This window comes from Amia ocellicauda, chromosome 3, assembly GCF_036373705.1.
Source record: "Amia ocellicauda isolate fAmiCal2 chromosome 3, fAmiCal2.hap1, whole genome shotgun sequence".
NCBI lineage: Eukaryota > Metazoa > Chordata > Actinopteri > Amiiformes > Amiidae > Amia > Amia ocellicauda.
In genome coordinates this window covers 34,355,575-34,370,170 of record NC_089852.1, presented here as the reverse complement: position 1 = coordinate 34,370,170, position 14,596 = coordinate 34,355,575, and the positions used below count along the sequence as shown (strand labels likewise).

The 14,596-nt window shown below is 40.8% G+C and overlaps 1 pseudogene; it reads right to left on the bottom strand.

The window, feature by feature from the left end:
• Positions 1 to 4,333: 4,333 nt before the first annotated feature.
• LOC136747114 (piggyBac transposable element-derived protein 4-like) lies at positions 4,334 to 6,111 on the bottom strand (annotated as a pseudogene).
• Positions 6,112 to 14,596: the final 8,485 nt, after the last annotated feature.

Below are 14,596 nucleotides of genomic sequence, written 5' to 3'. Positions count from 1 at the left end.
TTGTGTGTGAGGCTTTCCTTTCTGAGTTATAGCCCACTTTTATGGTCAACTTGGTCATGTAGTAGCTCTTTTTTTTTCTTTAAATGGTCCTACTTTACTTTTGAAGACTATGGAATTGAAAAGTCCAAGGTCCAGTTCTCAGATTAGATTAGACAAATATTCACATTAAAGGTATCATGTTTCTCTCATGATATTTTATGGACCTCTTCAAACTAGGTACGGTACAACCAAAATGTCTTATGTCTTATTTTAATTCACATAATCCACTTTGGTCAAAAGCTGCACAGCTCATATAATATAATTTAGATATGAGTCATGATACACTTGACCATTTGAAATACTGAGGCCATTAAACTAAACACAGAGGGAAATTTGGAATTAATATTGATCTGTTCAAATTACATTAAAGGTAATTTTCATTGCTCTGATGTTCTGACTAAGACAGAGAGAGAAATAGATCAGTGATTCTTGAAATAGGCATCAATTCCTTATTCTTTTACAGATTAACACTTGATCAGCATGTAACCAATTATCTCAATGGGAAACCGAAATACATGTAAACTGACCAAATGTATATATATTTCAGGCTTATACTGATCCATTTAGTCTGTATAATAATGATTATAATAAGAGCAAACAGACCAACAGCAAGGAGAACAAAACGACAAACATAAACATAAATCAACTTGACTTTCCTGAACTGTAATCAAGTAGTCTGCACTTATTATAAATGTGCAAAACCAGAAATAGAGAAAAAAATGAGCAAAGAATGGGTTGCCTCCTGTTTCTGAACTGTGCATGTGACATATGACTGTGTGACATATTATTTCAGAAGTATATGATGTTTTTGTCAGAATGTTCAAAATTACTTCACAGAGATATCAAGTATAAATCACAGAATAATGTGCACTAAAGATTCAAGTTCACCATCTGAAAGAAATTTGTGCAAAAGATTGAAACCAGGGAGGAATAATTCCTTCCTTTGAGATCCCCCAGCATGCACTAGGCTGAGCTCTGGGACTGTGACAGAGGTTCTGCCGGGTAAATGCTCTCTTGAGAAAAACAGCTCTAGATAAAGCTCAAAGAACCATAAACACGGCACAGAAAAGATGCTTCATGAGTTTTCAGACTGAATGCTTCATTGATTAATGGTCTCTATGGTGGTAAAAAAAAGAGAAACTCATAGGGAGAATTTGTTTTAAAAGCCTCTATGGAATAAGTGAAGGGCACTGCAAAAACTAATAATAATGGAAGAACAGGAGAACAGGGAAAACAAGGCCAGTTTTAGACCCTCAAGAGAGTGAACACTCTTGAGTCCGCCAAGACAATCTCCGGCAATATGCTCGCAGAGGAAGCTCAGGCAGAAAGAGTCCAAAGGGGAAACATGACTGTTGAAATGTCAGCTGAAATGATGTGCAGTGAGCTGCCGGCCGCCCACTTGCATTGAGGGGACTCTTCCGAGATTTGAGAATAGTGAGCGAATAGCACGAGGTTCCTGTTCTTCACGCGGAGATATAGGTCACATGAATTGCCTTTCCGGCCTGAGTAGAATCACAGGCTGTAAGACAGGAGAAAAAATGACCTTTGCAACAAAATCAATAGCATCAAGCTGTTTCATTCATGTTTTCCAGCGCTGACTAGAGCCTTTGACAAACATCATCTAATTTGGAAAGTGCAACACCAATTAAGTGCAGGAATGTGTTGCGTCAGCTTTCTGAGTCATGTCCAGCTGTCTTGAGCCTATCGGCTTAGTGATGGAGATGGGTTTCTTCTTTCTCTAAAACTTTGTTAAACTGCACAACTAAATTATAGAGAAAATTAAAGGGAACTTATTTCAACATTTTCCTTTTTTTGCAAGATTGCAGGATTCCTACTTCTGTAGCTTTCTTAGAGTATTTCAGTAATTTCCAGTGTGAAAAGTAGAGTTTAACAACTGACAATTTAACAAGAATCCTTTCATTTACCTGCACTTTGATCAAGCACTGCAATCTCGATTTTATCCTTTGAACATAGTTTTTTGTTGCTGTTGTTGTTTTGTTGATCACGCTTTGCAATACTGCAAAACAACATTTTTTTCTAAGCTTTTTGTAAAAGAAAAACATTTCAAGATACAAGAGCCTGCAAGGTCAATGATCAACATGTGTCTTTTTACTGAGTTTGGCTTCTTCAAATGTCAGCAATATACTGATGCAAAACGAGGCGAGTTTAGACCCGCTGCCATTGACCGGCTATTCTCCATTTCAACTCTCGAGCTGGAGGTCCCTCTCCTCCCGATTTTACGTACTGCATATTTATACAGCATCCAGTGTCAAAATGTTAAAATTCAGTGTTCTCTTAATCGAAAATGCATCTTTATTAAATTACCATATTAAAATGTTAAATCGCACACAAGGACAAACATAAAACAAACTAAAACAAACGTATCCTTAAAGGACAATGTCCATTTTACAACCAAAGAGAACAGGAAGTAGGAAAGTTGTTTACTGATGAAGCTTTTACATGGATATATATTTGGTATTTGTAAAGACTTATTTTTAAATACTTTACACACCTCAAACAGATAACATTCTTAAAATGATGTATTCCATAAGACACTAAGTCAAGGTTAATCCTCGCATTATGTTGAAAAATTGTTATATCCATTATGTCACTGGTCAAATTGACCCTCATAGTTAAATCTATTGAAAACAGTCAAGTAATTAAGAAAACTGTACAATCTTTGTATTTTCAAAGTGCAATATAATATTCTTTTTTACAAACACAAAATTTAAACTTCTAATTTAACACATTTCCTGTTTGTCAAACAATGTGATTTTCTTTAAACTAGTCAATCCACTTCAGATTTGCATTTTCATTTGAATCCAGAAACACTTGGGTATGCCCTTGAGCCTTCCACTCACTTTACTCTCCACATGAAGTGCAGAATGGGTGTGTATGCTTTTTGCAGATTTACGTCCTGCATTTGGTACAAGTGGTACAGGTCTTGCTGTCATGGCGTGGGGGCAGGGGAATACTGGGAAGTCAACCAACGTATATTGCCAGCAATTTGATCTACATCACAAGTGAGTGCTGAGTAAATTAGTCAAATTCGACACAATGCAGAAGTTAGCACGTTCCAGTACAGTTTTTGCAGTGTTCAAACATGTATACATTTTTAAAAATATTTTTCATATATGGTTAGGGTGTCGTGGAGAAAGCGACCACATTATCATGACAGAACGCAAGCAGAGGAGCTTTTGTAATGCAGGCACAGGTTCTCTCCTTCTGGCACCAGTCCCCAAATAGCTAATAATATTGTAATGACCCCCAGGGGTGGGTGTGATTACTAAAATTATACAAATGGAACCAGAACTTTACCAAAAACAAATAGAGCTTTTATTGGCTGACCAGGGTTTTACATCCACTTTCCCTATCCCTGCACTGCACCGGCAAAAACACTCCTAGTAACTTGTTGACTCCCGCTGGAACTTGCCGTGCGGCACGTCATCAGTTGCTTTTACTCTCCCCTCCCATGTGACCCCCACCTCCAAATCACCACTCCCTGGCTAAATCAACCCTAGAGATGGGGGGAGACACGGAACCCCAGAACTTCCCACAACATAACATCCTTCCCCAACCCCAACACATCACAGTAACCCCACACAATTACTAATAACTAAGCCCCACCCCCCCAGACACACACACACACAGGGTCCCTGATCTGAACCACCCACCCTCTACACACACGCCCACCCCCCCAGTTTAAAATGATCAAAATTCTGAATCCGGTGGGATTATCTGTGTGTGTGCTACAAAAAGTGCACAGATCTAATAAGAACATTTTTTATAAAAACTACGTTCTTGATATGGTAATGTGATATGTGAAAATACTTCAAAAAATGTATATGTTTAAACATTACAAAAAGTGTATTGGAGTGTCTAACTTCCACATTATATTATTCTGTTACTGTATGCAAATCTCACTAAAGCTCACTCTCTCTGTACCGGGATTCATTGCGCATGGGAATTGAGGCGGAGTGGAGTATCTTGTTACTATAGAAGATCTTTGACTGACATGACACTCATCCACTATCAATACAATAGATTCAAATGAAAGACGAAATCGGTTCACCAATCCTGTTGTAAGAAAACCCTGACAAATCAAATCAGGTATTGGCCACTCCTCCTCCTTATATATATTATGATATTGGATTTAAGCGATGATGTGTGCGCGTGAGAGAGCGAGAATGCCCAGTTAATAACAGTGTGTCATTCTCAGCATGAAACGGGCAGACAAAAAAAAAATGTAAATCAAACATAGAGCAGCGGCCCACACAGGTCCAAACAGATCGGCTCACCAGGGATTCTCCCGCACTTCCGCCCCTCTGTGGGGGAAACATCTGACATCTTGCAATCTTACAGTTGATCTGGGTGAGGGCCTGGTTACCTCAGCACTCTGGACAATTGAAGCAGCTGCAGTGGATCTTGATAGCTGGTCTCGCCTCTGGATCTGGGGATTAATAAGGGCCCAGCCAAGTTCCTCAGGAAATATCTGACGTCGGTACAATTTTCCTTCATTCCACAGCTGGTTCATTTCAGTCCAGAGGACATAAGCGTTATGTAGACACATCCACAGTGTTGTAAAAAAATCACCAGAGGCCAACGGGGAGTCATGCGCTGACAGCTATATGTTTCTATCACCTTATCAAGGTTGTCGACCCCTCCTTTGTTAAAGTTGTAGTCCAGGATGATTTGTGGCTTCTTATCCTGTCTTGTGCTCAGAGATGCATCTTTGTGCATTGTGCTCATAACAAGGACATTCTTGTTGTTCTTTGGGCAGTATAACATGACAGTGGTACTTTCAGAGAAAGCACATTTTGAGCAATGCACAGCTCTGCCCTGTGTTTTCAGAAGCTCATCAGGGAGCTCTAGTTTATTTTTTCTCACTGTTCCAAGCATGATCAACTTCCTCTTTTGTAGCTCAACTCCAAGTTGGTAGGATGTGAAGAAGTTGTCACATGTTATGTTATGACCTTGTAGCCCTTCACTCATATCCAGCACAACCCACATCCCCTGATTCCTCTCAGATGCTCCTCCAGGTGATTTTCCTGTATAGACCTGCACATTCCACACATAGCCAGATTTTGCTAGACAAATTTTCATCCACTGTAACATAAGGGCCAGGACTTGTACATGTGAGGCAGGACCTCTACCCATTTATCCCACAAATCTCTGATTGCTGCCTGCTTGACTCTTTCACATCAGGCAGGTCTGGTATCACTGTAGAGATAATGTGAAATGATTCCACTGACATTCTTGCTGGAAAAAATCATCTTCCATTCACTGCATTCCATAGACTAGTAGTTGCTTCTCCTTTTGATTTGTAAACTCCAGCTAATATCAGCAAACCTATGTATGCATGCAAGTCAGTCTGATCAAGTGACTTCCAATTCTCTTTTAAGACACGCCTCCGTCATGTCCAGTATAATCTTTTTTTATTGCTTGAAGAGTTAAAATGCTGATTGTTCATTATGGATTTGTGTGACTGCAAATCTTGTTGATCCTGGCACCATTTTGATGACATTGGACATTGGAAGGTGACAGCCTGCCTTGACTTTGTTTGGGTGTTGCAGACCAATCTATTTTTCCATCTGGAAATGTAACCATAGCAGATTGCTTTGAAAGCGCCTGGCCCTGTGTCCGCGCCCCATAGAACACAAACAGTTGGTCTGTGCACAGTGCGTTCCAAATAGCACCTGAGGGCCCGCACAGGCAGAGCAGGTGAAGCTGTTCTGAAGAAAAGGAAGGAGGATGGAAAGCCATCAACTCAATAGGCCTGTTGACATGAAAAGGAGACAGCACATTTGGGAGGAACGCAGGGTTAAGCCGTAGCGTGACCCTGGAGCCATCTCCCGCAAAATGGACACACGATGGATGTACCGACAGGGTGTGTAGGTCGCTTACACGGTTTGCAGAGGTGATCGTGATCTTGAAACAGAATCTGCAAGGCCACCAGGATGCTACTAGCAGAACTGTCACTTGTTCTCACCTGATCTTCTCCAGGACCACTGGGAGAAGGAGGAATGGTGGGAGACAATGGATCTGGTCCATCCTGCCGTTCAGAGCCAGCATGGTCACGTCTCTCTGCCTGTCAATGGAGCTGGACCTCCTGTGCCGACGCCTCGGTGGGGAGGGAGCCAGCGGTGGTGAGGAAGAGCAGGAGGGGGCCTGGGGGCGCCACTCCGATGTTCTCCCTGGGCGCTCTGCTGCCTGCGTGCAGGGGTGCCCATTGTCAGTCCCCAGGCACACATGGCAAAGGACCTCCCCCACTCCAGGAAGGCCAGGTTTGGTGGCTGCAAGTGGCACACCAGTGGGGGTGAGCGGAGGAGGAGCGTGGTCTCTACATGCTCTTAGTGAATGCCACACACACGTGTTGCCTGTAAACGTGCAGCAGGGGCACTTGGGGGCACACAGCAACTAGGACACCACTGCGGCAAGTGGAGCGTCTAGCAGGACTGGCTGCTGTAAGCATGTCCCCACTTGGCAACGCTATGCTTGGTTCAACATGGCCACCAGCCAAAGCAGGCCTAGAACCGAGGCCTCACACACGGATGGTGGAGTGCAGCAGAGCTCGATCCCAGCAAGCTGAGAGAGTGAAGTCTCCTACAGCCGCAGCTGCGGGCTGTAGTTGCAGACACAAGCTGGGGGAGGAACACCTCACACGGGCAAGATCTCTTACGACAGACCGAGGCTTAGGCCGGGCGGCCGGGCCTCGGATTTACTGCCACTGCTGATGCTCTTGATGTGAAAACAGCAAACAGTCTGATAATATACACCGATCAGCCATAACATTATGACCACCTGCCTAATATTGTGTAGGTCCCCCTTTTGCCACCAAAACAGCCCTGACCCTTCGCGGCATGGACTCCACTAGACCTCTGAAGGTGTGCTGTGGTATCTGGCACCAAGACGTTAGCAGCAGATCCTTTAAGTCCTGTAAGTTGCGAGGTGGGGCCTCCATGGATCGGACTTGTTTGTCCAGCACATCCCACAGATGCTTGATTGGATTGAGATCTAGGGAATTTGGAGGCCAAGTCAACACCTTGAACTCGTGATTCATCAGACCAGGCCACCTTCTTCCATTGCTCCGTGGTCCAGTTCTGATGCCCACATACCCATTGTAGGCGCTTTCGGCAAAGGACAGGGGTCAGCATGGGCACCCTGACTGGTCTGCGGCTACACAGCCCCATACGCAACAAACTGCGATGCACTTTAACTTTAATTAACTTTTTCAGCAATTTGAGCTACAGTAGCTCGTCTGTTGGATCGGACCACACGGGCCAGGCTTCGCTCCCCACGTGCATCAGTGAGCCTTGGCTGCCCATGACCCTGTCACCAGTTCACCGCTTTTCCTTCCTTGGACCACTTTTGAAAGGTACTGACCACTGCAGACCAGGAACACCCCACAAGAGCTGCAGTTTTGGAGATGCTCTGACCCAGTCGTCTAGCCATCACAATTTGTCCCTTGTCAAAGTCGCTCAGATCCTTACACTTGCCCATTTTTCCTGCTTCTATCAACTTTGAGGACAAAATGTTCACTTGCTGCCTAATATATCCCACCCACTGACAGGTGCCATGATAACGAGATTATCAGTGTTAATCACTTCACCTGTCAGTGGTCATAATGTTATGGCTGATCGGTGTATATCACTATATTAACACAACTATTTATTTTTAAACTCTCTCTTTGTGAAACCGAAATTGAAACTGAAAGCGCAGCCGGGCCTCCGTGGGCGGACAGAACAGAAAAGGAATTAACTATAAATATGCACATACACAAGATAGACAGGATGTAGCAAACGATGGTGAACAACGCTGTAAGTGAAGCCAGCCAGCCGATAATGCAAGGTTTGTGAAATCAATTGCAAAAGAGGAAGTTCCTGTGCAGACATCACCTTTTATACAAACAGGAAGTGGGAAGGGACCTGTTCGAGTGACGTGCACAAGGGCCAATGGCAAGAACATAGAAAGTTTACAAATGAGAGGAGACCATTCGACCCATTGTGCTCGTTTGGTGTCCATTAATAACTAAGTGATCCAAGGATCCTTTCCAGTCTATTTTTAAATGTTCCTAAACTTTCAGCTTCTACCACATCACTGGGGAGTTTGTTCCAGATTGTGACGACTCTCTGTGTAAAGAAGTGTCTCCTGTTTTCCGTCTTGAATGCCTTGAAGCCCAATTTCCATTTGTGTCCCCGGGTGCGTGTGTCCCTGCTGATCTGGAAAAGCTCCTCTGGTTTGATGTGGTCGATGCCTTTCATGATTTTGAAGACTTGAATCAAGTCCCCACGTATTCTCCTCTGTTCCAGGGTGAAAAGGTTCAGTTCCCTCAGTCTCTCAGTAGGACATTCCCTTCAGACCTGGAATCTAGAGCAGCGATATCTTTCTTGAAGTGTGGAGCCCAGAACTATCCACAGTATCCAGATGACCTCTAACTAGTGCATTGTACAGTCTGAACATTACTGCCCTTGTTTTAAATTCTACACTTTTGACAATATACCCTAACATCCTGTTTGCCTTTTTTATTGCTTCATCACATTGCTTGGATGGAGAAAGTGAGGAGTCCACATAGACTCCTAGGTCTTTCTCATGTGATACTTCATCTAGTTCTATTCCTCCTATAGTGTAATTATAGTGGACATTTGTGTTACCTGCATGTATTACCTTGCACTTGCACATTGAATTTCATCTGCCAGGTGTCGGCCCACAACTGAATATTATCTAAGTCCCTCTGAATAGCCTGTGCTGCCAAGATTATATCTGCTGAGCCGCCTATTTTAGTATTATCTGCAAATTTGACAAGTTTGCTAACTATCCCAGAGTCCAGATCATTAATATAGATTAGAAAAAGCACAGGCCCTAGTACTGATCCCTGTGGAACTCCACTAACAACCTCAGTCCAGTTAGAAGCAACTCCTCTAATCGACACCCTCTGTTTCCTATACATTAACCAGTTCATAATCCATCTACTTACATTACCCTGAATGCCTACAGCTTCCAATTTGAGGATCAGTCTTTGGTGTGGAACCTTTTCAAAAGCTTTTTGGAAATCTAAGTATATCATATCATATGCTTTCACATGATCTACAGCTGCAGTTGCATGTTCAAAATATTCTAATAAATTAGTAAGACATGATCTGCCTCATCTAAACCCAATGTTGACTGTCTCCAAGAATATGGTTTTCATTAAGATGCTCCTCTATTTTCTGTCTAATCATTTTTTCCAACATTTTACAAGTGATGCAGGTGAGACTGATTGGTCTGTAATTTCCTGGCTCAGTTTTGTCCCCTTTCTTGTGGATTGCTATGACATTTGCTGTCTTCCAGTCAGTTGGCACATCCCCTGTTCTAAGTGTCATTTGGAATATTTGAGTTAGCGGCCTATAAATAATTCCCCCTATTTCTTTAAGTACTGTTGGAAATATACCATCTGGCCCAGGTTATTTGTTTGTTTTTAATTCTGCTAGTCCCTTTAGTACCTCCTCCTCATTTATCCTGATCTCTCTTAGGGTTTGACTGGACTGATTGTTAACCTGTGGCATGTTATCTGTCTTTTCATTTGTAAAACCTCTGTGAAATACTCATTTAGAACGTTTGCCACATCTTGTTCATTTTCCAAGATACCTCAATTTTTGCCCTTTATCTGTTTCACTTCCTCCTTTATTGACCTCTTGCTGTTGTAATATTGAAAAAAGCTCTTTGCATTGGTTTGAGCTCCAAGAGCTATGTTTCTTTTTATTTCCCTCTTTGCTTTCCTGATCCCTTTCTTAAGATCTCTTTGCAGCTCAACATATTCTATGTATTTTGTTTAGTCTCCGTCCCTTTTGTATGCGCTGTACAACATTTTTTTTATATTTTTTGCATACTTCTATTAAACCATTTTGGCCAATGTTTTTTGGTCCTCAATTTGCTAAGTTTTGATACAAATTTCTCCTGAGCCTCAAGTAGTATATTCTTAAAATATAACCACCCATTTTCAACTGAATCTGTATCCAGTGTGCTCCAGTCCACCTCTTCTAAGTGCCGCCTCATACCTTCAAGGTTTGCTTTTCTAAAATTGTAGACCATTGTTTTAGACTTGGTCCTTGTTTTTTGAAAGAATGCCTCAAAGCTAACCATATTGTGATCACAGTTTGCCATTGGTTCTCTAACTAGTGTTAGTGTTAGGGCTTTCCCAGTCTAAGAAAATTGAAATCCCCCATTATAACAGCCACATCCTTGCTACATGCAGTCCTGATTACACTTTACAATGCAACATCTTTCTGAATATCTGAGTTTGGTGGCCTGTAACACACTCCTACCACTAATCCTCCAGATCTCTTGTTCAAAAGTTTCACCCACAAAGATTCTGTTCTGTTACTGGGATCTAATTTGAGTTCTTCTGCCTCAAGGTCATTTTTCACATATAATGCTACCCCACCCCCTCTTCAGTTTTGCCTGTCTCTCAACCTGTTGACAACATTCACAAATGAATCCTTCTTGGATGAGTTCATCCAGGAAGGCAATCATTCTGCAAACCTGACACTGTAGTGGCCACATGCTTCTAAATGTTAGTTTTTTTTGTTTTTTTTTTGCGTCTCTTGGTTCCTGTTGCCTAGTCAACTGCTTAACTTTTGTGAGTGAGAAACAGTGTCGCTCTTTCTCAACAGCTGCTTCAAGTAGCTTTTGTTTACCTACCCCCAATTCACACCTAACTGGCCCCACCTGGCTCCTCCTGCAACAGAATTCCTGCAAGTCCTAGACAGAAACTCCCTTCTACAACCTGTTTACTTTCACCAACTCAGCAGCTGAACTGAACTGACTTCAATTTAGGCAAACTACAGACAAGATTAATTTAAGTTAAGGCAAAGTTAAAACAAAATGAGCAATGCTAAGACTGGTCTGAAACTAGTCAAACAACAAGATGGCTGCCTCTCACCTGTACTCTCCTGTCTCTCTCTGTGGCAACTTGTAAATACGTCTGTTTACCTCTTGGTCTCAACAGCTGCTTGAAAAGATAACTTGAAAGATAACTGATTATATATGTATTTTTACAGTAAATCTGAACTGTTAGAAAAAAAACATTAAAAAAAGTGTGTTTATTAATATGGATCAACAGTCTGGCTAGACAAGGGTTAGACAACCATGGTAAACATAGACATCTATCAGTGTAGGACTGTGTTTCTACAGGATAAACAGGAAACAGGAAAATAGAAAGAGTTAAGGCTCTCCAGATATTTTGGTTTTGGATAGGTTTTGGGTTCAGTCAATATCTTGATCCCCAACTCTAGCCAACACTAAAGTTTGAATCTTCGTCCAAGCCTTCTCTCTCCCTGTTTTAGTTAATGCTCTACAAACACAACCCAGGCAGCAACCCAGTCCAATCTAGTGTCATAGCCAGATGATATTTATTATGTCCAACATAAATAATCCTTCCAAAAGCAAAACATTCAAAAACATTAGGATTTATTATAAATCCTAATATTTCTCCAGACATTTTGCAGTGAAGGTCACAGAAGAATTCTATAATCCCTATTCTACTGACGTACATGCCAGTAATGATGTCTTACACCATATATTTTCTTGGTTGAAAAATGCAATAAAGAGTTGTTCCTTCTGTTGTCCCCTGTGTAGGATAGTGGATAGGAAGCTGTCTGGTACAGCATATGGTGGTATTAGTAATAACTACCTTGCTATCTCCCAGCACACTATGTGGGGGCTGGCAATTTGTAACCTGCTGGAACTGCGGGAATAATGTTGCAACTGCATTGGCAGCTATGAAGAAAATTATTCATATGATATGCATAGATACCTCCTATTTTTGCATAGATTATGATGCGTTAATATGTGTCCATGTATATATGTGCATACAGAATAAAAGACAAAAACATTCACCATTCTCCATAAACTATGCAAGTTAGCAATATGGTAATTTTGTAGCTCAATATAGTTGTTGTCCCTGTACCAAAGTATTTGCTTTGGTTATTCCAAAAGAACATTGTATCGTCTATTATTATTTAAACAATAAGCAAACTGATTACATCAATGAACCCAGCATTTTGCTTTCTGACAGCCCATTTTGGCCTGAAAAGAAAAATACCTTCTTGGATAGTTTCCTTCTTGTTTTGAACTAAAAAATAAATAAAAATGAAGAAACGTATTAATTTCAGACTGAGCTTCTTAACATGTAATGCACCATATGCAGCTTTTTAAAATGTATCTTGTTGGATGTATGAGCTCATCAAATGCTCCCTGGGTCATTATGGGTATTGACGTACCAGTACGTCTTGAATTTTGAACATGAATTAGAAAGCCTGTATAGTTCCAGTGGAAGCTATACAGTTACTATTGGATACTATAAACACTTTGCATTAGTATTGACTGCCGTCTTCTGTTTTATTTATGGAAGTACACATACTATTTATTGTGAAACACCCCCTATATGGCCGCATACCTTTGAAAAAGCATGAGGAATGCAAAGGAAAGGAAATTGAGGTAAGTGAGCATTTGGATGTGGATAATTTTGATTTGTGCCTTGGGTTTTTGTTTTGCTTTTGTTTTGCTTTTGATTTGCTTTGCTTTGTGAATTACACTGCATGTGAAGGTATCGGTGTATCTCCCCCCACTAACTTATGTAATAAGTTGATTGTTGAACCCCAACAAAACAAAATAAACTGAGCTTCTGTATTGAGGTATTCAAATTAAATAAAGACAGAATAAACGTGTTGATTACAATTACATTACTAGAAAGACAGATTTATAAAATAACCTTCTTTTTTGCCGTGTTTTTATCTGTGTATCTGTGTATCTAACGGTGCTTAGAGTAACTCAGCAGATATGCAATATGTTCAATGAGAACATCATGAGAACGGAGGGCAGCAGTGTGTAGTAGCAGTCAGGGCTCTGTCCCAGGTGGGGCACACTACTGTTGTACCCTTGAGCAAGGTACTTTACCTAGATTTACCTAGGAAAAAAATAATGTGATATATTGTAACAATTGTAAGTCACCCTGGATAAGGGTGTTTGCTAAGAAATTGTATAATAATAACTGAGAAGGTAAGTGTTCATCAAGCACTTTACAGGAGCTCAGTTTAATTTTATTTTGCTTTTGTCTCACTGTATTTAAGTGCTAAATTACACTGAGAAGTTACCAGTATCTCTCTCTCAGTTGCCAGTCTGTTTATTGCTGTGTGAGTTTGGGGGAAAAAAGCTTCTAGTAATATAACTTTAATCAATAAATGTTTGTTTTGTGTGTATTTTGTTTACAGTGATTGATACAGACACTCAGTATTGTTCAGTTTATTGAGGGATTCATAGAGCACCTTATTACAGAAGTGAATATGAGAGAGATACCTCCAAACACAGTGTAACTCAGCACTCGCAATAAAGCACACAGAAGCCAAACAAAACAAAATAAAGCACAAATCAAAATCACACTCATAGAAATGCTCACTTACCTCTACTTTTTCATGCATTTTCGTCAGTGTGCAGTATGTCTGAAGGATGTTTTGCAAGGGGTATGTGTAAATCCATAAAAAATCTGATGGCAGCAGATACTAATGTGAAATGTTGAAGAAGCACTTTATTATTAGATTCTACATTCATGCTTGTAGATATGTTGTACACTGAATTTCTGCAATATTAATCATAATAGGTGGAAAAATAATACGCGCCTGAAAAAAACTCACTCACAGTGGCTCAGCGCGGTATTTAGAACGGAGTTCACATGGTAACGACAATGTCCCACCCTTCTTTGGGTACGATCTTCTTTCTCAGATAACTGGGATTGCATTCGTAACCTGTCAGCTTGTTTTCCTGATGCTAAGAAACCAGAGGCAGTGTAATAACCAAATCAATAAACAAGATAAAGAGGATGACACATCTAAAAATTCAGATCTCTTCTTGATGCGCTCAGTTTTCCCAGCATGCTTTTCATTCACAGTATTAGGGTGTTGAAGTGGTGCCTTGCACCATCAAACAACAGGCCCACGTGTAATTAGGAATCAATGTTTCATCTCTTTTCATTTACTCACTTCAGTTCCTTCATTGAGATCATTTAGAGAGTATCTCTCCCAACCTGACAGCTTTTCATTGCTTTCTGCCTTATTAATTCTAATATTCTCAGCAACGAGCTTCCCCATCAAACTTCTTCCTGTCTTTCATGTCCACTAATTGAAGTCTTCGAAACTGTCTAGATGCTATTGCAAGAACTGCTGAACATTCAACAGTTTGACTCAAAGCAGCCAAAGTGAGTGTGCCCTAACAGTTTTAACATCCATCATGTTCCTTACTTTCAAACTTGAAATAGGTCATGAGGTTAAACGTTAGGGACATTTCTATATGGAATTACAGTAATATGGTGAATTGTGGAGATAAATAAAAACATTTGGATCTAAAAATGCAAGGTCTTACCCTTGAACATGGATTCATTGACTTTGAAAATGTAAATACCAGTTATCTTTGTGTTTATCTGCATGAAATAAAGAGCATTTCCCTGGAACTTGTGAGACATCATTTTCCAGACACCACTTAAGACAGAAACAGTTCATATAAAATGAGACCTAGATACGCTGACACC